Source organism: Nicotiana sylvestris, chromosome 7, assembly GCF_000393655.2.
Source record: "Nicotiana sylvestris chromosome 7, ASM39365v2, whole genome shotgun sequence".
Classification (NCBI taxonomy): Eukaryota; Viridiplantae; Streptophyta; class Magnoliopsida; order Solanales; family Solanaceae; genus Nicotiana; species Nicotiana sylvestris.
In genome coordinates, this window is record NC_091063.1 from 56,753,018 (window position 1) to 56,774,389 (window position 21,372).

A 21,372-nucleotide genomic window follows, 5' to 3' on the forward strand; every position below is an offset into this window, starting at 1 on the left:
GAGATCAAAATGACAGGTCGGGTCATTACACTGTTGCTCTTCCTTGATATCCTTCCTTCAACAGTTGTTTATAATGAAGGTTTGCTCCTTGATTGTTGGTCCTTCCGAAATTAGCCGCTTAGCAATCTTTACAGGATCTTCGATCTTCCGGATATGCTGGCCTTGATTAATGCCTTAAGTTTAGGCTTGCTTGATTCTTTCCATCGCAGCTGTCCGTAATCTTTGCTGATTGATTTCTTCCCTTAGGCATCCAGATTTGCTGATTGATTCATAATCTTTGCTGATTGATTTCTTTCCTTAAGCATAAATATTGACTTCAGCGATCTTGTATCATCTTCTTGATTCCTTGTTCTTCTGTAATTGATTTCCTGCATAGATATATTATTTGCATCATTAAAACTAGATCTAACATTCGCGTTTATACCTTTGCGAATGCGAAGAACAAAATTTGCCATCTCAGAGAACACTCTTCGCGAATGCGAAGCCCTTTCGTGAACGTGATGAACAAACCTTCTGCAACACAAACCAGCAAAATCTGCCAACACTCAAAACCAAAGATTGGTCCGTTAACCACCCGAAACTCACCCGAGGTCCTCGGGACCTCAACCAAACATGCCAACATATCCCATAACATCATTCAAACTTCTTCCAACCTTCAAAACTCTCAAAACAACATTAAAACACCAAGTTCACATCGGATTCAAGCCTAAGAATTCCAAAAAAACTTCCAAATTTCACTTTCGATCAAAATGTCTATCAAACCTCGCTCGAATGTCCTGAAATTTTGCACATACGTCACAAAGGACAAAACAAACCTACTCCAACTTCCAGAATTCCATTCCGACCCCTAAATCAAAATCTCACCTATCAACCGGAAAATGCCAAAATTCTAATTTCGCCAATTCAAGCCTAAACCTTCCACGGACTTCCAAAATACATTCCGATCACGCTCCTAAGTCTCAAATCACCTAACGGAGCTAACCAAATCACAAAAATTCCAATCCGAGATCGTATACAAACAAGTCAAAACTTGGTCAACCCTTTCAAATTTATGCTTCAAACTGAGAACTGTTCTTCCAAATTCATTCTGATTACCCTCAAAACCAAAACCAAAGATTTACATATGTCATAGTACGCCACACGGGGCTAGGAATGCCCGAGAACTGGCGAGCAAAATGCAAAAGCTCAAAACGACCGGTCGGGTCATTACATTTTCCTTGTGAATGAGACATTAACCACATGGGCAGTGCGACGAAAGATCTTATAGTACAAATGTAACGACCAGGCCGATTGTTTTGAGAATTTATGTCCCGTTCGGCGGCATAAGGTCTTTAGCGACGTCTTATTATGTGTTATGACTTGCGTGCATGGTCGAGTTCAGTTACCGGATGATTCAAAGTCAAAATGGAAGAAGGATTCAAGTTTTGGAAGTTTAAGCGGTGAGAGTTGACCGGAATTTAACTTTTGTGTAAAAAACTCCGGAATGAGTTGTGGAGCTTTCAACAACTTCGTATGGTGATTTGGGACTTAGGCGTGCGCCCGGATTTGGATTTGGAGGTCCGTAGGGTAAATTGAGGCATTTCGATGTTGATTTGATAGGTTTCGGCGTGAGTATTGTAGACATGTAATTTTTGACCCTCCCCGAAATTTTATACCGTTTAGTGCTTAGATGTTGGTTTTAGGCCTAATATCGCTATTTTGACCTTTTTAAATGTTTTTGTTTTATTTAATCTTAAAATTTAAAAAACTACAAAAATATTTTCTTTGTTTAGCTTATTGATATTTTGACTAGTTAGTTTTATTTTATTCTTACAAAAGATAAAAAAAGGAAAAGTTTCAAAAAATACTTTTACTTAGTAGTGTGAATTTTAAGTTATAGGTCTTATATAAGTATTGAGTAGTATTTAAGTTTCTTTAATATAGATATCTTATTTTTCTTTTTAACTATTCTCAATTATTTTAAATAATTAGCATTTTGGGGTTTATCTTTACAAAAAAAAAAGAAGAAGAAGAGGAAATTAGAAAATAATGAATGGAAAAAAAGCAAACCCAAAAACAAGAAAAATAAATATGTTTTGCTTCAGTCACGACATTTGGCGATTGCAAGTAGCAATGTGTGGCATTCACAATTTTCTTGAAAATCTTATATCTTTAAGTAGTTATTTACCTTTCTTTTATGTTTAATAATAATGTTGCTTGAAATTAATATTAGTATTTGTAGTATTTTCTATTTTGTTATTATTATATCATTACCTTTATCTCTCACTCTAACTAACTCACATTTTAATCCCTTCCCCTTAGAAAATAGGCACAACACACTACCCTCACAAACTTAGATCCCTTCCATTCATCTCACGTGACATTGAAAGGGGCTCACACGTTTCTTAGGTTCCAAGAATTTTCCACCATGAGCATTTTTATAGGAAAAGTCCATAAAATTGGAAAACCGAGACCCTAGACCTAAGACTGAGGACCACCGTTTTCTTCACCCCTTTTATTAGCTATTTTAGCTCCCCCAAGAGGAGCAGCGACACCTCCCCAAAAATGGAGATTTCTCCATTGTTTCCATAGCCAGATTCTTACCTCATCTCCTCTCAAAAAGCTTCAGTCACCCCACCCTCTTAAAAAAAACCCTATTGCCACCTTCAAAGCCAGTCACAAAACAGGCCTTGTTAAGGTCTTTTGTTGTGGTATTTGTTCGGATTGAGTCGAGTTCGCCACTGTCGTTCGAGATCCGGTCTTGGTTCGAGATTTTCGTACATTTAGCTCAAGTTTTCTGGCCAGTTGTTTTGGTCGTTGATTCAAAGATGTGACCTTCAATGGAGTTTCTTCATGTTTAAAATAAAGAAAGATTTTATTCAAAGAAGCCGGATCTGCTTGTAGTTTTTGGATCTTTCACTAAATTAAAGAAGTTCATCTGAGGTTTATTCTTCACACTCCTTTCACTATTTTCATTTTTGTGTGGTACAATAGTAAAATATGCTATTAAATCCATGAAACTATCCTTAGTTATTGGGATCAATGTCAAGTTTATTCTTAGGCTCGTTTATTTCTCTTCTGCTATTTCTTACACTCTACTTGTGTTGAGCTATGTTAGATCCGAATTGTCATCTAGTGTTTAGTTTTCTTTTTAAAATGCTTTTGATGAGTAGTTTAAATTTTTAGTTTAAATTCTTATAGTTCTAAGTAAGAGGTTTTGTTGTTAGAGCTTTTCTTAAGTTTAGATTTCTTTAATAAGCATCCTCGTCATCTTTTCTTAAAAGTGTCCATAACATATAAAAGGTTTTGTTCTTTTATGTGAAAGAAATTTTCAATTAATAAAGTTTCTAAAGGCTAAGTCTACAAGGTCCATCACGTCAAAACAAATGCAGACTTCCCCATCAATCTCAAGCTTATGTACTACTAGTAGTATTTTATTATTTAAATTTTGTGGGTCAGTAGAGTCAGAATGGTCTCCTATTGTTAGAAAGTGGACTGAGATCATGCTTTAATCGCTTTTGATTATTTACCATCGATTTCTGTATTTACTCATAATTGCTTAGATGACTATTTTGTCTTAGATACTTTCTTTGCTTGGATTTTTGACTTCGTTTATTCTGTTCTTATCTGCCACTGTTTGCGTGTTTCTTTGTTGGAAATTGGTCGTGGAGGCATTGGGCTAAACTGAAATGAAAATCAAAACTTCAATGTTTGTTACTTATTTACTTGAATAATTGCTAGTATGCTTTAGGCGCGTATTAATAAATAAGTATCATAACTGTGTACACGTTCGCGTGACATAATTACGATTTTCAAAATAAATCGAGGTATGCATTCGCGCAACTTCGGCCAAACTTTCTTAATATTAATAAAGCGTGATTAATTGTGGACACGTACGCGTGACATGATTTCTACGCGCCAAATAAAATGAGTACACGTACGCGTGACTCACATTAGGATAATTTCTTAATTAAAAGCGATATGAGGTAAATGAACATAGGTTTTAAAATAAGTAATTAGATAATTTAATAAGTCAGGTATGATCAAAGCGACCGTGCTAAAACCACAGAACTAGGGAATGCCTAACCCCTTCTCCCGGGTTAACAGAATTCCTTACCCGAATTTTTGTGTTTCGCAGACTGTATAACAGAGTCAAACTTCCTCGATTCGATATTTTATCCAGTGACTTGGGACACCATAAATTATCCCAAGTGGCGACTCTGATTTAATGTAAAATAAATCTCGTTTCGATCATTGTCACTTTAATTGGAAAAACTCCATTATACTCCCCTTTCAGGGGTAGAAAAAGGAGGTGTGACAACTCTAGCGACTCTGTTGGGGATAAGAACCCAAAACTTCTGGTTCAGGGTTCAAGAATTCGAGCTTGTTTTGTGATATTTATTTGGCTTTATTTATTGTTCATATTACTGTATTTGTGGACCTAATGTGCTAACTGCTGCTTATTTACCACTTTGATATTATTGAAAGTTATTAAACTGTCTTCTTACGCTTCCCATCTGAGTCTTCTAAAAAAAATGGTGCACACGTTCGCGTGACCCACTTTTTCTGTTAGAAGTTATACCAAATAAAATGAGGCTGGGCCAGCAACAAGGCCGGGTAAACTTTCGTGCTCCTGGTACACTGCCCCCTCTTCGGCTCGAGTAGTCCGCTCAGATAAGCCAGGTCAAGAACGCAATCCAGGTTTAAACATAGAATAATATAACCTCATGTCGGATCCCTAGTAGGAACGTTTGTTGTATCACGTGCATTTGACCTAGGGGACTCAACACAAGGGTTGGGTCCGTCTAGGACAAGTGTACCCCAAAAATAAAAGACCATCCTGATGCATCCTATGTGCTACATGTTGCATTTCTTTAAGGGTAAAAGAGTCATTTGGCGGACCAATGATGACTGAGGGTAAATGAGAAAGAAAAGAGGGTGAAGTGTGAAAATAAAGCAAGAAAGATCCAGTTATGTCTTTCTTTTACATTTTTTTTAAGAAAAAGACAAAAGAAAAGAACATGAAAAAAAATCCAAAAAGATTTTGCATTTTCCCTTTATTTTTTTAAAAAAATAAGACAAAAATATGTTTTCTCTTAATTAGTTGTTTTTTTATTATTTCTCGACCGTATCCAATCTGTCCGAACTACGCATACCTGATTCTCGTCTTTCGGGGCGGGATACGTAGGCAGCCCACATAGGGTCCAGTCTTCCTAGTGAGTCTTAGGTTCTTGGATTCGCGTGGCTTGATTATACGGCTGTTGATTGAGTCTTTCTGTTGCAGGAGCGATATAAAGGGGGATATTGCGGTTACTCTTTCAGAATCTCATCCTGAGACTAGTCTTAGAACCTGCACTGTAGAGAGGGGAACAAGCACCTCTTTCTGCCGCTCTCCTCCCAGATGTAGGTATTCTTAGCCAAATCTTGCATTTTTAGCCACTTTTAGCCATATAGGTTAATTTTAGCAAAATAGCCCCAATCATGTCTTGCATATGTCCAACAGGAAGTGTTATTGTCTCACATAGTGTTCTAGGTCTTTAACTTATTTGGTCTTAATTTTCTCATACAGGTGTGGATCTGCTTATCGGAGTTTGAGCATGACAAACGCCCTAGGACCATATAGTCAGGGTCGCTCGTTCAGGAGTTGCTTAGGGAGATTTTTGTTATTTATTATGTTTTGAGTCTGTTTTTCTTTTTATGTTATCTTTTACCTTCTAGCTTTGTACAGTAATGTTGAGTCTTTTAGGTGATGTTAGAGTCTGTCATAGTCTAGTTAAGTTTGCCGAGTCTTTCGTTATTGTATTTCCTATCTTGTATTTGAAAAATGTGTTGTAAATCAAAAATCCAAAAAAGGAAATTTCGCGTTTTTATATTTCCATTAGAAGTTTTCTTTAGAATACTAATTCTAGGAATAAAAAAAATCGTTTGAGATGGTTTTCCTTTATTGAATTAATATCCAGAACTCAAAATCAAAAATTGCCTTTATGTTTCCTTTTAGTACATTAAGACTAAAAATTCAAAAAAAAAGAAGAGAACTTTCTTTTAGTACCTCTTTTAAAATTTTCTTTAAGATATTAATTCCAAAGTTCCAAAAAGATTTTCTTTTGAGGTACTTCTTTGGGAAATTAATGAAAAATGAATAAAAAAAATTTCTTTTTATTTTTACTAGAACTTTAGGACATTGTACATAGAAAAAAAATAACAACATACTTTATCTTTGGTTTATTTTCAGAGTTTCTCCCTTACGTAATCAAATCGAAATCCAAAAATATTTTTTTTATCGTTTTCATTTCTTGGTTCGAAATCTTTCTTTCAGGATATCAAACAAAAATTCAAAATATTTTTCTTTGGTTCATTCTTTGGATTTCCTTCCTAAAAAAAAGAATCAATTTTTTTTGTAACGACCTGACTGGTCTTTTTGCCTTTTTGAACCCTGTTTCCTTAAATAAGACTTCCCGCGCTTGCTTTAGCTAATTTACGACTTGCGGGGACGGTTGGTTCGGGATTCGGAAGAGTTTGGAGTGAAATATTCCCATTTGGTTCCTTAGGATTTTCTTTTGAGGTACTTCTTTGGGAAATTAATGAAAAATGAATAAAAAAATTTCTTTTTATTTTTACTAGAACTTTAGGACATTGTACATAGAAAAAAAAAAATAACAACATACTTTATCTTTGGTTTATTTTTCAGAGTTTCTCCCTTACATAATCAAATCGAAATCCAAAAAGTATTTGTTTTTATCGTTTTCATTTCTTGGTTCGAAATCTTTCTTTCAGGATATCAAACGAAAATACAAAATATTTTTCTTTGGTTCATTCTTTGGATTTCCTTCCTAAAAAAGAATCAAAAATATTTTTTGTAACGACCTGACTGGTCGTTTTGCCTTTTTGAACCCTGTTTCCTTAAATAAGACTTCCCGCGCTTGCTTTAGCTAATTTACGACTTGCGGGGACGGTTGGTTCGGGATTCGGAAGAGTTTGGAGTGAAATATTCCCATTTGGTTCCTTAGGATTTTCTTTTGAGGTACTTTTTTGGGAAATTAATGAAAAATGAATAAAAAAATTCTTTTATTTTTACTAGAACTTTAGGACATTGTACATAGAAAAAAAAAATAACAACATACTTTATCTTTGGTTTATTTTTCAGAGTTTCTCCCTTACATAATTAAATCGAAATCCAAAAAGTATTTGTTTTCATCGTTTTCATTTCTTGGTTCGAAATCTTTCTTTCAGGATATCAAACAAAAATTCAAAATATTTTTCTTTGGTTCATTCTTTGGATTTCCTTCCTAAAAAAAGAATCAAAAATATTTTTTGTAACGACCTAGCTGGTCATTTTGCGTTTTTGAACCCTGTTTCCTTAAATAAGACTTCCCGCGCTTGCTTTAGCTAATTTACGACTTGCAGGGATGGTTGGTTCGGGATTCGGAAGAGTTTGGAGTGAAATATTCCCATTTGGTTCCTTAGGATTTTCTTTTGAGGTACTTCTTTGGGAAATTAATGAAAAATGAATAAAAAAATTTCTTTTTATTTTTACTAGAACTTTAGGACATTGTACATAGAAAAAAAAAGAACAACATACTTTATCTTTGGTTTATTTTCAGAGTTTCTCCCTTACGTAATCAAATCGAAATCCAAATTTTTTTTTATCATTTTCATTTCTTGGTTCGAAATCTTTCTTTCAGGATATCAAACGAAAATTCAAAATATTTTTCTTTGGTTCATTCTTTGGATTTCCTTCCTAAAAAAAAGAATCAAAAATATATTTTGTAACGACCTGACTGGTCGTTTTGCCTTTTTGAACCCTGTTTCCTTAAATAAGACTTCCCGTGCTTGCTTTAGCTAATTTACGACTTGCGGGGACGGTTGGTTCGGGATTTGGAAGAGTTTGGAGTGAAATATTCCCATTTGGTTCCTTAGGATTTTCTTAAAAAAACTAAGTTGACTTGGGTCAATATTTTGAGCAAACGGACCCGGATTCGTAATTTGACGGTCCAGGAGGGTCCGTAGGAAAATATGAGACCTGAGCGTATGCCCGGAATTGAATTCTGAGGTCCCTAGACCGACTAATGAATTTTAATTAGAAATTGTTAATATGAAGTTTTAAAGATTTAAAGAAACTAATTAATGATTGATTTCATGGGTATCGGGCTTGTATGTTGGTTCCGAAGCCCGGTACAGGTCCGATATATCATTTAAGACTTGCCCGCAAAATTTGGTATCAATCTGAGTAGTTAAAGTGCGTTTTGGCCCGTTGGAGGAAAATTGAGAACTTAAAGTTCATAAGTTTGGTTCATTTGGTTTTAGGGAGTGATTCTTAGATTTAGCGTTGTTTCGGGTGTTCCAAAGGTTCGAGTAGGTCCGTTTCGTGATTTTAGATGTGTCGGTATGTTCGGGAGGGGCCTGGGAGCCCCGAGCGTCAATCGGACGAGGCTCGAGTGAAGTGAAATTTTTTGAGAAGTGCTGAAGCTGCTGCTTCTGTCATAACCGCACCTGCGGTTGGCGGACCGCAGGTGCGAGACCGCAAATGCGGCCCAGGAAAGGCCAGGCAAAACAATAGAAGCGGCCCTCGAACCGCAGAAGCGGCCCCAGGACCGCAGAAGCGGTCCCAACCCTTTTTGCCAATTTCGTAGATGCGACCCTTTTATCGCAGATGTGGGACCGCATATGTAGTCCCCTGACCGCAGATGCGGAAATCGCTGAGGCAGTGAGTTCATTTATTACGGGTTCTAAGTCCATTTTAGCCATATTTCACTCCTCCATTGTGCGATTTTAGAGCTTTTGAGAGAAGACCTTCACCTAGCATCTTGAGGTAAGTGTGTTCTACCTATTTCTACTTTAATATTTATGTCATAGGTAGATTAAACACTAGAATTAAGGTGAAATCAAGGGTTTAGAGCAAAACCTAGGGTTTTGACAAAAGTTAGATTTAACCACGTAGTTTGTTATGAAATGAATTAGAAATCATATATTATTGATCCTTAGGTTATGGAGGACAACTTCCTTCGAAAAATTTCAGACTCCGGGCACGTGGGCCTGTGGTCGGATTTTGGGAAACTTGTGTTAAGGGTTGGAAAATTGCTAAATAGCGAGAATATGATCTTGTGAGCTTATATTGACTAGTTCCTACCTCATTTAACTAGTTTTGGATCGTTCGGCTCCAAATTGAGAGTTCAAGCTCGTTCTTGGTATTGGAAGTGCACTTTGGAGCTAGGTGAGTCTCCTTTATAACCTTGTAAGAGGGAATTGCCCCCATAGGTATAATAATTGAATTAATTGCTATTATATGCGGGGGCTACGTACGCATCAGGTGACGAGAGTCCGTGCGTAGCTACTATTATGTTAGTCCGGGTAGTCTAGGGCCCAAAAGCATGCTCTACGTGATATTCTTGTAACTTGATGATAAATTCGGATTCGTATAAATTAAGTTGATTAAGGTGGATGAGATTAGTAGAGGAACCTTATCTTGCTTGGTCTTTTAAAAGAGAACTTTAATATTCCTGTGAATAACTACTCCCCAGATACACATTATTGACTGCTTGTTGATGAGTTTATTTATATTTGACCACGTCGCACGTGTGATTCGCGAGCAGGGTAATAGATACATCTATGGTTCGAGCCGTTCGACCCTCGACAGTGCACAATTTACTTTTATGTTGGATCGGACCGTACATCCCTTGGTGTTACTTGTGCATGCTGTACTTAGTATTTCTCTGTGGACTGAACTTCATGTTTGCCTTGAAACGTAAATGGATACCCATGATATTAATTGGAAGAAGAACTATTATACCATGCCATACAATGTTATTAAATTGTTCTATCCATGCTTCTTATAAATTCTTTTCTCACATTATTTGACCCTAGTAAGTATCATGTCGATCTCTCGTCTCTACTTCTTCGAGATTAGACGTGATACTTACTGGGTAAATATTGTTTATGTACTCATACTACACTTTTGTACTTAATTGTACAGGATCTGAGGCAAGTGTATCTGGCTACCAGTCTGGTGCGCATCACTGAGCGGATTTGAGACTTCTACGGTGAGCTGCTTCCCTTCCCATTCCGTTCAGCAGCCTGAATGAGTCTTTATTATGTATTTTTGTTGTCTATTCTATTTCAGACAGTAGGATAGTGTGATTCTTTTGTATATTCTACTAGTTGCCCATAGCTTGTGACACCAGGTCTTGACATACACATTAGTAGACTGTATTATTTTTGGGGTTGTATGATTATTTTCGGCTTTAACGATCATGTCTGATTTTATTTCAACTTAAGAAATCATTGAAACTATTTTTGGATGAAAGTAAATGAGAGCTGATATAGTAATTTCCGCGTTGGCTTGCCCGACAATGGTGTTGGGCACCATCATGACCTATTATGGAAATGGGTCGTGACAACATGGTATCATAGCACTAGGTTCACGTAGGTCTCACAAGTCATGGGCAAACCTAATAGAGTCTTGAGTATCGGTACGAAGACGTCTGTATTTATCTTCTATAGGCTATAGGGTGTTAGGAAAACTACTCTTTATTCATTTCCTATCATGCAGTGGTTGTTATGCTAAATTTCCCTCTTCTATTCTCTCACAGATGGTGAAGACACGCACGACTGATGTTCTAGACCCGGACGGAGCTCCTCCTCCTATTGCTAGAGGCCGAGGCAGAGGCCGGGGGAGGGCACCGGCCCGAGGTAGGGAACGAGGGCATCCCAGAGTTATCCTAGTAGTACCACAAGCAGATCCCACGGGATATTCTATCATCGAGGAGCAGGGCGAGGTGCCCGCAGCTGAGCCTACCCCGGCAGACTTTATGACAGCACCGGGATTCCAGGAGGTCATGGGCCGTATACTGCGGTTCATGGATTCTATGACTCAGGATGGTTTATTTCCAGTAGATCTAGCTATATCACAGGCAGGAGAGGGAGCACAGACCCCTACTGCTCAGGCTCCTAGACATGCAGCTGAAGGGTATCAGACTCTGGGTGCACTACCTGCGGATGGGGCCCAGCCAGTTACTGCAGTGGCGCCCCAGCCCAGACCAGCTGCAGACGGTGACCCGCAGAAGTTGTTGGACAGATGGACTAGACTTCACCCTCCTATCTTCGGGGGTGAGCGTCATGAGGATGCCTAGGACTTCATAGATAGGTGCAGGGACAGACTGCACAACATAAGGATATTGGAGTCGCATGGGGTTGACTTCACTACTTTCTAGCTAGAGGGCAGGGCCCGCAGATGGTGGCAGTCTTACATTCTTGGCAGGCCAGCAGGTTCCCCTCCCCTCACTTGGGGTCAATTCACGCAGTTATTCTTGGATAGGTATATTCCACCCTCTGAGAGGGAAGAGTTGCGGTATCAGGTTGAGCAACTTGAGCAGGGTCAGATGTTTGTTACCGATTATGAGGCGAGGTTTTTTGAGTTATCCCGCCATGCACTCATGATACTTCCCACAGATCTAGAGAGAGTGCGAAGATTTGTTGCGGGGTTGCACCCCAGTATTCGAGCTGGCATGGCCCGAGAGGTGGAGATGGGTACTGAGTATCAACTAGTGGTAGAGATTGCTCGAAGGATTGAGAGGTATCGCCAGAGAGGTAGAGAGCAGATTCAACAGGACAAGAGGGCCGGTTTTCGGGAGAGTTCAAAGGCGCCCCAGTTAGGGGTAAAGGTCACTTCGGGAGGGGTCAGCCCAGCAGGCCCCCATATTCAGCACCACCACCCCCTCCCCGGGGTGCTCTAGTGAGGCCTTATTTCAGTGCGATGTCGGAGAGTTCTTACCACCCACCAGCTATTCAGGGTTCCTCCGGTGAGTATTCTGGTCATCAGGATTCTTCCAGTGCTCACTTTAATGCCATGCCAGAAAGTTCATATCGCCCACCAGCCATCCAAGGCTCTTCTAGTGGGTATTCGAGACAGCAAGCTCAAACTTCAGGGCAGCAGGCTATGGTACCGAGAGTATGCTATGACTGTGGAGATTCGTGTCACATGAGGAGGACCTGCCCAGACTTCAGGGCAAAGCAGTACAGCAGGGTCCGTAGCCTATGATTTCAGCACCGGCTGCCCTGCCACCTAGATGTGGAGGACAAACTGGTAGGGGTCATCCTAGAGGTAGAGGCTAGGCAGGGAGAGGTCAGCTAGCTATTGCTCAGTTGGGTGGAGGCCAGCTAGCCAACGCTCTAGCCAGATTCTACGCCCTTCCGGCCTGGCCATATGCATTAGCCTCAGATGACGTCATTACAAGTATTATCTCCGTCGGCGGTAGAGATGCTTTGGTATTATTTGACCCAAGGTCTACTTATTCTTATGTATCATCTCTGTTTGCTAGTTTCCTGGTTATTTCTCCTGAGCCTTTGGGCACTCCAGTTCATGTGTCCACTAACGTGGGTGATTCTGTGGATGTGGATCGGATCTACCGGTCCTGTGTGGTCACATTCTGTGGTTTCGAGACTAGGGCAAACCTCCTGTTGCTTGATATGATCAACTTTGAGATCATCCTAGGCATGGATTTGTTATGCCCATATCACACCATCCTAGATTGCCATACCAAGACTATTACTTTAGCCGTGCCAGGGTTGCCGAGGTTGGAGTGTAAGGGTTCCACAATTGATACATTTAGTCGGGTTATCTCTTTCTTGAAGGCTCGACAAATGGTCGAGAAGGGGTGTTTGGCTTATTTGGCTTATGTTCGAGACCGTAGAGTCTCCGACGATTGAATCATTTCCAGTAGTTCAAGAGTTTGCTGATGTGTTTCCTTCAGATCTTCAAGGCATGCCACCAGATCGTGATATTGATTTCTGCATTGATTTGGCTCCAGGCACCCAGCCTGTATCTATCCCACCGTACCGTATGGCTCCAAAGGAGTTGAAGGAGCAGCTTGAGGAGTTGTTAGCAAAGGGGTTTGTTAGACCTAGTTTATCGCCTTGGGGTGCACCTGTGTTATTTGTAAAGAAAAAGGATGGAACTATGCGGATGTGCATTGATTACCGCTAGTTGAACAAAGTCACCATCAAGAACAAGTATCCATTGCCCCGTATCGATGATTTGTTCGACCAGTTGCAGGGTGCTAGGGTGTTCTCCAAGATTGACTTGAGGTCAGGGTATCATCAACTGAAGATTCAGGACTCGGATGTTTCGAAGACGACATTTCAGACTAGATATGGCCATTATGAGTTCCTGGTGATGTCCTTTGGCTTGACTAATGCCCCAACAACATTCATGGACTTGATGAACATGGTATTCAGGCCTTACATTGATTCATTTGTCGTCGTCTTTTTTTATGACATCTTGATATACGCCCATAGCCTGGGGGAGCACGAGCAGCATTTGAGGGTTGTGCTTCAGACCTTGCGAGAGCAAAAACTATATGCTAAGTTCTCCAAGTGTGAATTCTTGCTAGAGTCAGTGGCATTCTTAGGGCATATTGTGTCAGGAGAGGGTATTAAGGTGGACCCCAAGAAGATTGAGGTAGTTCAGGGTTGGCCACGTCCTACTTCGGTGACCGAGATTAGGAGTTTCCTGGGGTTAGCAGGTTATTACAGACGATTTGTGCAGGGCTTTTCATCTATTGCATCACCTCTGACTAGATTTACCCAGAAGGGTGCTCCTTTCCATTGGTCCGATGATTGTGAGGCGAGCTTTCAGAAGCTCAAGACAACCTTGACTACAACACCAGTTCTTGTGTTGCCTTCCAGTTCAGGGATGTATACGATATATTACAATGCTTCGCGCATTGGATTGGGATGTGTATTGATGCAGGAGGGGCGATTTATAGCCTATGCTTCGCGCCAGCTGAAGGTTCATGAGAAGAATTATCCTGTGCATGACCTAGAGTTGGCTGCGATCATTCATGCTCTTAAGATATGGAGGCATTATCTGTATGGGGTGTCATGTGAGGTTTATACGGATCATCGCAGCTTACATCATTTGTTCAAACATAGGGATCTTAATTTTAGGCAGCGTAGGTGGCTTGAGTTACTGAAGGATTATGACATCACCATTCTTTATCATCCGGGCAAGGCTAATATGGTTGCGGATGCCTTAAGTAGGAAGGCAGAAAGTATGGATAGCTTGGCATTTATTCTAGCGGAGGAGAGGCCACTAGCTTTGGACATTCAGTCCTTGCCTAACATACTTATGAGGTTAGACATTTTAGAGCCCAGCCGAGTTCTTGCATGTGTGGTTGCTCAGTCTTTATTATTGGGGCAGATCAAGGCCCAACAGTTCGATGATCCATATTTGGCGGTTCTCAGAGAGACGCTGCTTCAGGGAGGTGCCAAGGAGGTTTCTATTGGTGAGGATGGTGTTTTACGACTCCAGGGTCGTTTATGTATCCTTAATATTGGTGGTCTGAGGGAGAGGATTCTAGAGGAGGCACACAGTTCGCGGTATTCCATTCAACCGGGAGCTACGAAGATGTATCGCGACTTGAGGCAGCATTATTGGTGGCGGAGGATGAAGAAAGACATAGTAGAATATGTGGCTAAGTGTTTGAATTGTCAGCAGGTCAAGTATGAACACCAGAGACCGGGTGGCCTACTTCAGCAGTTGCCTATACCAAAATGGAAGTGGGAGCGCATCACCATGGATTTCGTAGTTCCGTTGCCACGAACTTTGTGGAAGTTTGATTCAGTATGGGTCATTATTGATAGGTTGACCAAGTCGGCCCACTTTATTCCAGTGGCAACTACTTATACATCAGAGAGGTATGCTCAGATTTACATTCGGGAGATAGTCCGGTTGCACGGTGTGCCTGTTTCCATCATATCAGATAGAGGCCCTCAGTTCACTTCCCATTTCTGGAGGGCTGTTCAGAGTGAGTTGGGGACCCGTGTAGAGCTCAGCACAACATTCCATCCTCAGACCGACGGGCAGTCGGAGCAGACAGTGTAGATCTTGAAGGACATGCTCAGAGCATGTGTGATTGACTTTGGAGGGTGGTGGGATCAGTTCTTTTCCTTGGCGGAGTTTGCATACAACAACAGCTATCAGTCCAGCATAGAGATGGCTCCATTCGAGGCGTTATATGATCGACAGTGTCGTTCTCCTATCAAGTGGTTTGAGCCTGGTGAGGCTAAGTTATACGGTATAGATTTGGTATAGGATGCCTTGGATAAGGTAAAGTTGATTCAGGAGAGGCTTCGCACAGCTCAGTCTAGACAGAAGAGTTATACAGATCAGAAGGCACGTGATGTATCATTCATGACTGGTGAGAAGGTTCTCTTGAAAGTCTCGCCAATGAAAGGCATTATAAGGTTCGAGAAGAAGGGCAAGTTGAGCCTAAGGTTTATTGGCCCCTTTGAGGTGTTGAGACGAGTTAGGGAGGTTGCCTATGAGCTTGCCTTACCCCCCAGCTTATCGAGAGTTCATCCGGTTTTTCATGTATCAATGCTTCGGAAGTATCATGCAGACTTGTCCCATATGTTAGACTTCAGTACTATTTATCTGGATGAGAGTTTGGGTTATGATGAAGAGCCAATTGCCATTATAGATAAGCGGGATCGCCAATTAAGGTCCAAGAGGATTTCTGCGGTGAGGGTCCAGTAGAGGGGCCAACCAGTCAAAGAGGCGACCTGGGAGTCTGAAGAGGACATGCGGAGGAGATATCCCCATTTATTCAGCAGCTCAGGTACTTTTCTATGTCCGTTCGAGGACGAACGCTTGTTTAAGAGGTGGATAATGTAACGACCCGACTGGCCGTTTTTCCTTTTTGAACCCCGTTTCCTTAAATAAGACTTCCCACACTTGCTTTAGCTAATTTACGACTTGCGGGGATGGTTGTTCGGGATTTGGAAGAGTTTGGAGTGAAATATGCCCATTTGGTTCCTTAGGATTTTCTTAAAAAGACTAAGTTGACTTGGGTCAACATTTTGAGCAAACGGACTCGGATTCGTAATTTGATGGTTCCAGAGGGTCCGTAGCAAAATATGGGACCTGGGCGTATATCCGGAATCGAATTCCGAGGTCCCTAGCCTGAGTAATGAATTTTTATTAGAAATTGTTAATCTGAAGCTTTAAGGATTTAAAGAAAGTAATTAATGATTGATTTCATGGGTATCGGGCTTGTATTTTGGTTTCGAAGCCCGGTACAGGTCCGATATATCATTTAAAACTTGCCCACAAAATTTGGTGTCAATCCGAGTAGTTTAAGGGCGTTTTGGCCCGTTGGAGGAAAATTTAGAACTTGAAGTTCATAAGTTTGATTCATTTGGTTTTAGGTAGTGATTCTTAGATTTAGCATTGTTTTGGGTGTTCCGAAGGTTTGAGTAGGTTCGTTTCGTGATTTCAGACTTGTCGGTATGTTCGGGTGGGCCCCGGGAGCCCCGAGCGTCAATCGGATGAGGCTCGAGTGAAGTGAAAATTTTTGAGAAGTGTTGAAGCTGCTGCTTCTGTCATAACCGCACCTGCGGTTGGTGGACCGCAGGTGCGAGACCGCAGATGCGGTCCATCTATCGCAGATGCAGCCCAGGAAAGGCCAGGCAAAACCGCAGAAGTGGCCCTCGAACCGCAGAAGCGGTCCCAGCCCTTTTTCCCATTTTGCAGATGCGGTTGTTTTCTTGTAGATGCGGTCCCCTGACTGCAGATGCGGAAATCGCTGAGGCAGTGAGTTCATTTATTACGGGTTCTAAGTCCATTTTTGCCATATTTCACTCCTCCATTGGGCGATTTTAGAGCTTTTGAGAGAAGACCTTCACCTAGCATCTTGAGGCAAGTGTGTTATACCTATTTCTAGTTTAATATTTATGACTTAGGTAGATTAAACACTAGAATTAAGGTGAAATCAAGGGGTTAGAGCAAAACTTAGGGTTTTGACAAAAGTTAGATTTAACCACGTAGTTTGCTATGAAATGAATTAGAAATCATATATTATTGATCCTTAGGTTATGGAGGACAACTTCCTTCGAAAAATTTCAGAATTCGGGCACGTGGGCCCGGGGTCGGATTTTGGGAAATTTGTGTTAAGTGTTGGAAAATTGCTTAAATAGCTAATATGATCTTGTGAGCTTATATTGACTAGTTCCTACCTTATTTAACTAGTTTTGGATTGTTTGGCTCCAAATTGAGAGTTCAGGCTCGTTCTTGGTATTGGAAGTGCACTTTAGAGCGAGGTGAGTCTCCTTTCTACCCTTGTAAGAGGGAATTGCCCGCATAGGTATAATAATTGAATTAATTGCTATTATATGCGGGGGCTACATACGCACCAGGTGACGAGAGTCCGTGCGTAGCTACTATTATGTTAAGTCCGGGTAGTCTAGGGCCCAAAAACATGCTCTACGTGATATTCGTGTAACTTGATGATAAATTCGGATTCGTATAAATTATGTTGATTAAGGTAGATGAGACTAGTAGAAGAACCTTATCTTGCTTGGTCTTTTAAACGAGAATTGAATATTCCTGTGAATAACTACTCCCCAAATACTCATTATTGACTGCTTGTTGATGAGTTTATTTATATTTGACCGCGTCGCACGTGTAATTCGCGAGCGGGGTAATAGATACATCTATGGTTCGAGCCGTTCGACCCTCGGCAGTGCACAATTTACTTTTATGTTGGATCGGACCGTACGTTTATCGGTGTTACTTGCGCATGTTGTACTTAGTATTTCTTTGTGGACTGAACTTCATGTATAAATTGAAACGTAAATGGATACCCATGATATTAATTGTAAGAATAACTGTTATTCCCTGCCATACAATGTTATTAAATTGTGCTATCTATGCTTCTTATAAATTCTTTTCTCACATTATTTGACCCTAGTAAGTATCATGTCGACCTCTCGTCTCTACTTCTTCGAGATTAGATGGGATACTTATTGGGTACATATTGTTTATGTACTCATACTACACTTTTGTACTTAATTGTATAGGATCTGAGGCAGGTGTATCTGGCTACCAGTCTGGTGCGCATTACTGAGCGGATTTGAGACTTCTACGGTGAGCTGCTTCCCTTCCCATTCCGTTCAGCAGCCTGAATGAGTCTTTATTATGTATTTTTGTTGTCTATTCTGTTTCGGACAGTAGGATCGTGTGATTCTTTTGTATATTCTACTAGTTGCCCAAAGCTTGTGACACCAGGTCTTGGCACACACATTAGTAGACTGTATTATTTTTGGGGTTGTATGATTATTTTCGGCTTTACTGATTATTTCTGATTTTATTTCAACTTAAGGAATCATTGAAACTATTTGTGGATGAAAGTAAATGAGAGCTGATTTCGTAATTTCCGCGTTGGCTTGCCCGACAGTGGTGTTCGGCACCATCATGACCTATTATGTAAATGGGTCGTGACAATATGGTATCAGAGCACTAGGTTCACGTAGGTCTCACAAGTCATGGGCAAACCTAATAGAGTCTTGCGGATCGGTACGGTGACGTTTGTATTTATCTTTGAGAGGCTATTGGGTGTTAGGAAAACTACTCTTTATTCATTTCCTATCGTGCAATGGTTGTTATGCTAAATTTCCCTCTTCTATTCTCTCACAGATGGTGAGGACACACACGACTGATGTTCCAGACCGGGCGGAGCTGCTCCCCCTATTGCTAGAGGCCGAGGGAGGGCACCAGCCGAGGTAAGGGACGAGGGCATCCTAGAGTTATCCCAGTAGTACCACCAGCAGATCATGCGGGAGATCCTATCATCGAGGAGCAGGGCGAGGTGCCCGCAACTGAGCCCACCCCAACAGACTTTATGATAGCACCGGGATTCCAGGAGGTCATGGGCTGTATACTGCGGTTCATTTATTCTATGACTCAAGCTAGCTTATTTCCAGCAGCTCCAGCTACATCACAGGTAGGAGGGGGAGCATAGACCCCTACTGCTCAGGCTCCTGGACATGCAACTACAGTGTATCAGACTCCGGGTGCACTACCTGCGGATGGGGCCCAGCCAGTTGCTACAGTGGTGCCCCAGCCCGACTAGCTGCGAATGGTGACCCGCAGAAGTTGTTGGATAGATGGACTAGACTTCACCCTCCTATCTTCGGGGGTGAGCGTCATGAGGATGCCCAGGACTTCATAGATAGGTGCAGGAACAGACTGCACAACATAAGGATATTGGAGTCGCATGGGGTTGACTTCAATACCCATAGATGGTGGCAGTCTTACATTCTTGGTAGGCCAAGAGGTTCCCCTCCCCTCACTTGGGGTCAGTTCACACAGTTATTCTTGGATAAGTATATTCCACCCTTTGAGAGGGAAGAGTTGCGGTATCAGTTTGAGCATCTTGAGCAGATCAGATGTCTGTGATTGATTATGAGGCGAGGTTTTCTGAGTTGTCCCATCATGATCTCATGATACTTCCCACAGATGCAGAGAGAGTGCGGGGTAGAGAGCAGATTTAGTAAGACAAGAGGGCCCGATTTTCGGGAGAGTTCAGAGGCTCCCCAGTTAGGGGTAGAGGTCACTTCGGGAGGGGTCAGCCCAGCAGGCCCCCGTATTCAGCACCACCCCCCCACCCCGGGGTGTTCCAGTAAGGCCTTATTTCAGTGCGATGCCGGAGAGTTCTTAGTGCCTACCAGCTATTCAGGGTTCCTCCGGCGGGTATTCTAATCATCAAGATTCTTCCAGTGCTCACTTCAGTTCCATGCTAGAGAGCTCATATCGCCCACCAGCTATCCAGGGCTCTTCTAGTAGGTATTCGGGACAACAGGCTTAGACTTCAGGGAAGCAAGCTATGGTACCAAGAGTATGCTACGAGTGTGGAGATCTGGGTCACATGAAGAGGACCTGCCCTAGACTTCGGGGCAAGGCAATACAATAGGGCCAACAGCCTATGATTTCAGCACCGGCTGCCCCGCCACCTAGAGGTGGAGGGCATACTGGTAGTGTCCATCTTAGAGGTGAAGGCCAGGTAGGGAGAGGTCAACTAGCTATTGCTCAGTCGGGTGGAGGCCAGCTAGCCAACGCTCCAGCCAGATTCTATGCCCTTCTGGCCAGGCCAAATGCATTGGCCTCAGATGCCGTCATCACAGGTATTATCTCTATCGACGGTAGAGATGCTTCGATATTATTTGACCCAGGGTCTACTTATTCTTATGTATCATCTCTATTTGCTCGTTTCCTGGTTATTTCTCCTGAGCCTTTGGGCACTCCTGTTCATGTGTCCACTCCTGTGGGTGATTCTGTGGTTGTGGATGGGATCTACCGGTCTTGTGTGGTCACATTCTGTGGTTTTGAGACTAGGTCAAACCTCTTGTTGCTTGATATGATCGACTTTGACATCATCCTGGGCATGGATTGGTTATCCCCATATCATGCCGTCCTATATTGCCATGCCAAGACTGTTACTTTAGCTTTGCTAGGGTTGCCGAGGTTGGAGTAGAAGGATTTCACAGTTGATACATCTAGTTTTGTTATCTCTTTCCTGAAGGCTCGGCAAATGGTCGATAAGGTGTGTTTGGCTTATTTGGCTTATGTTCGAGACACCACCGCAGAGTCTCCGACGATTGATTCAGTTCCAGTAGTTCGAAAGTTTGCCGATGTGTTTCCTTCTAATCTTCCTGGTATGCCACTGGATCGTGATATTGATTTCTGCATTGATTTTTCTCCAGGCACCCAGCCTGTATCTATCCCACCGTACTGTATGGCTCCGAAGAAGTTGAAGGAGCAACTTGAGGAGTTATTAGCAAAGGGGTTTGTTAGACCCAGTGTTTCGTCGTGGGGTGCACCAGTGTTATTTGTGAAGAAGAATGATGGAACTATGCAGATGTGCATTGATTACCGCCAGTTGAACAAAGTCACCATCAAGAACAAGTATCCGTTGCCCCATATCAATGATTTGTTCGACCAGTTGTAGGGTGCTAGGGTGTTCTCCAAGATTGGCTTGATGTTAGGGTATCATCAGCTGAAGATTCGGGACTCGGACGTTCCGAAGACAGCATTCCGGACTAGATATGGCCATTATGAGTTCCTGGTGATGTCCTTTGGCTTGACTAATGCCCCAATAGCATTCATGAACTTGATAAACATGGTATTCATACCTTACATTGATTCATTTGTCATCGTCTTTATTGACGACATCTTGATATACGCCCGTAGCTTGGGGCAACACTAACAGCATTTGAAGGTAGTGCTTTAGAACTTGCGAGAGTAGAAGCTATATGCTAAGTTCTCCAAGTGTGAGTTCTGGATAGAGTCAGTTGCATTCTTGGGGCATATTGTGTCAGGAGAGGGCATTAAGATGGACCCCAAGAAGATTGAGGCAGTTCAGGGTTGGCCACGTCCTACCTCGGTGACCGAGATTAGAAGTTTTCTAGGGTTAGCAGGTTATTACAGATGATTCGTGCAGGGCTTTTCATCAATTGCATCACCTCTGACTAGATTGACCCGGAAGGGTACTCCTTTCTATTGGTCTGATGATTGTGAGGCGATATTTCAGAAGCTCAAGACAGCCTTGACTACAACACCAG

The 21,372-nt window shown here is 41.7% G+C and overlaps 1 long non-coding RNA gene across 1 annotated transcript; it reads left to right on the forward strand.

The window, feature by feature from the left end:
• The first annotated feature begins 2,391 nt into the window (after positions 1-2,391).
• Positions 2,392-5,851, forward strand: LOC104223482 (uncharacterized). Its single transcript, XR_710097.2, has 3 exons — positions 2,392-2,922; positions 5,264-5,382; positions 5,549-5,851. It is a non-coding gene; the product is annotated as an uncharacterized lncRNA (long non-coding RNA).
• Positions 5,852-21,372: the final 15,521 nt, after the last annotated feature.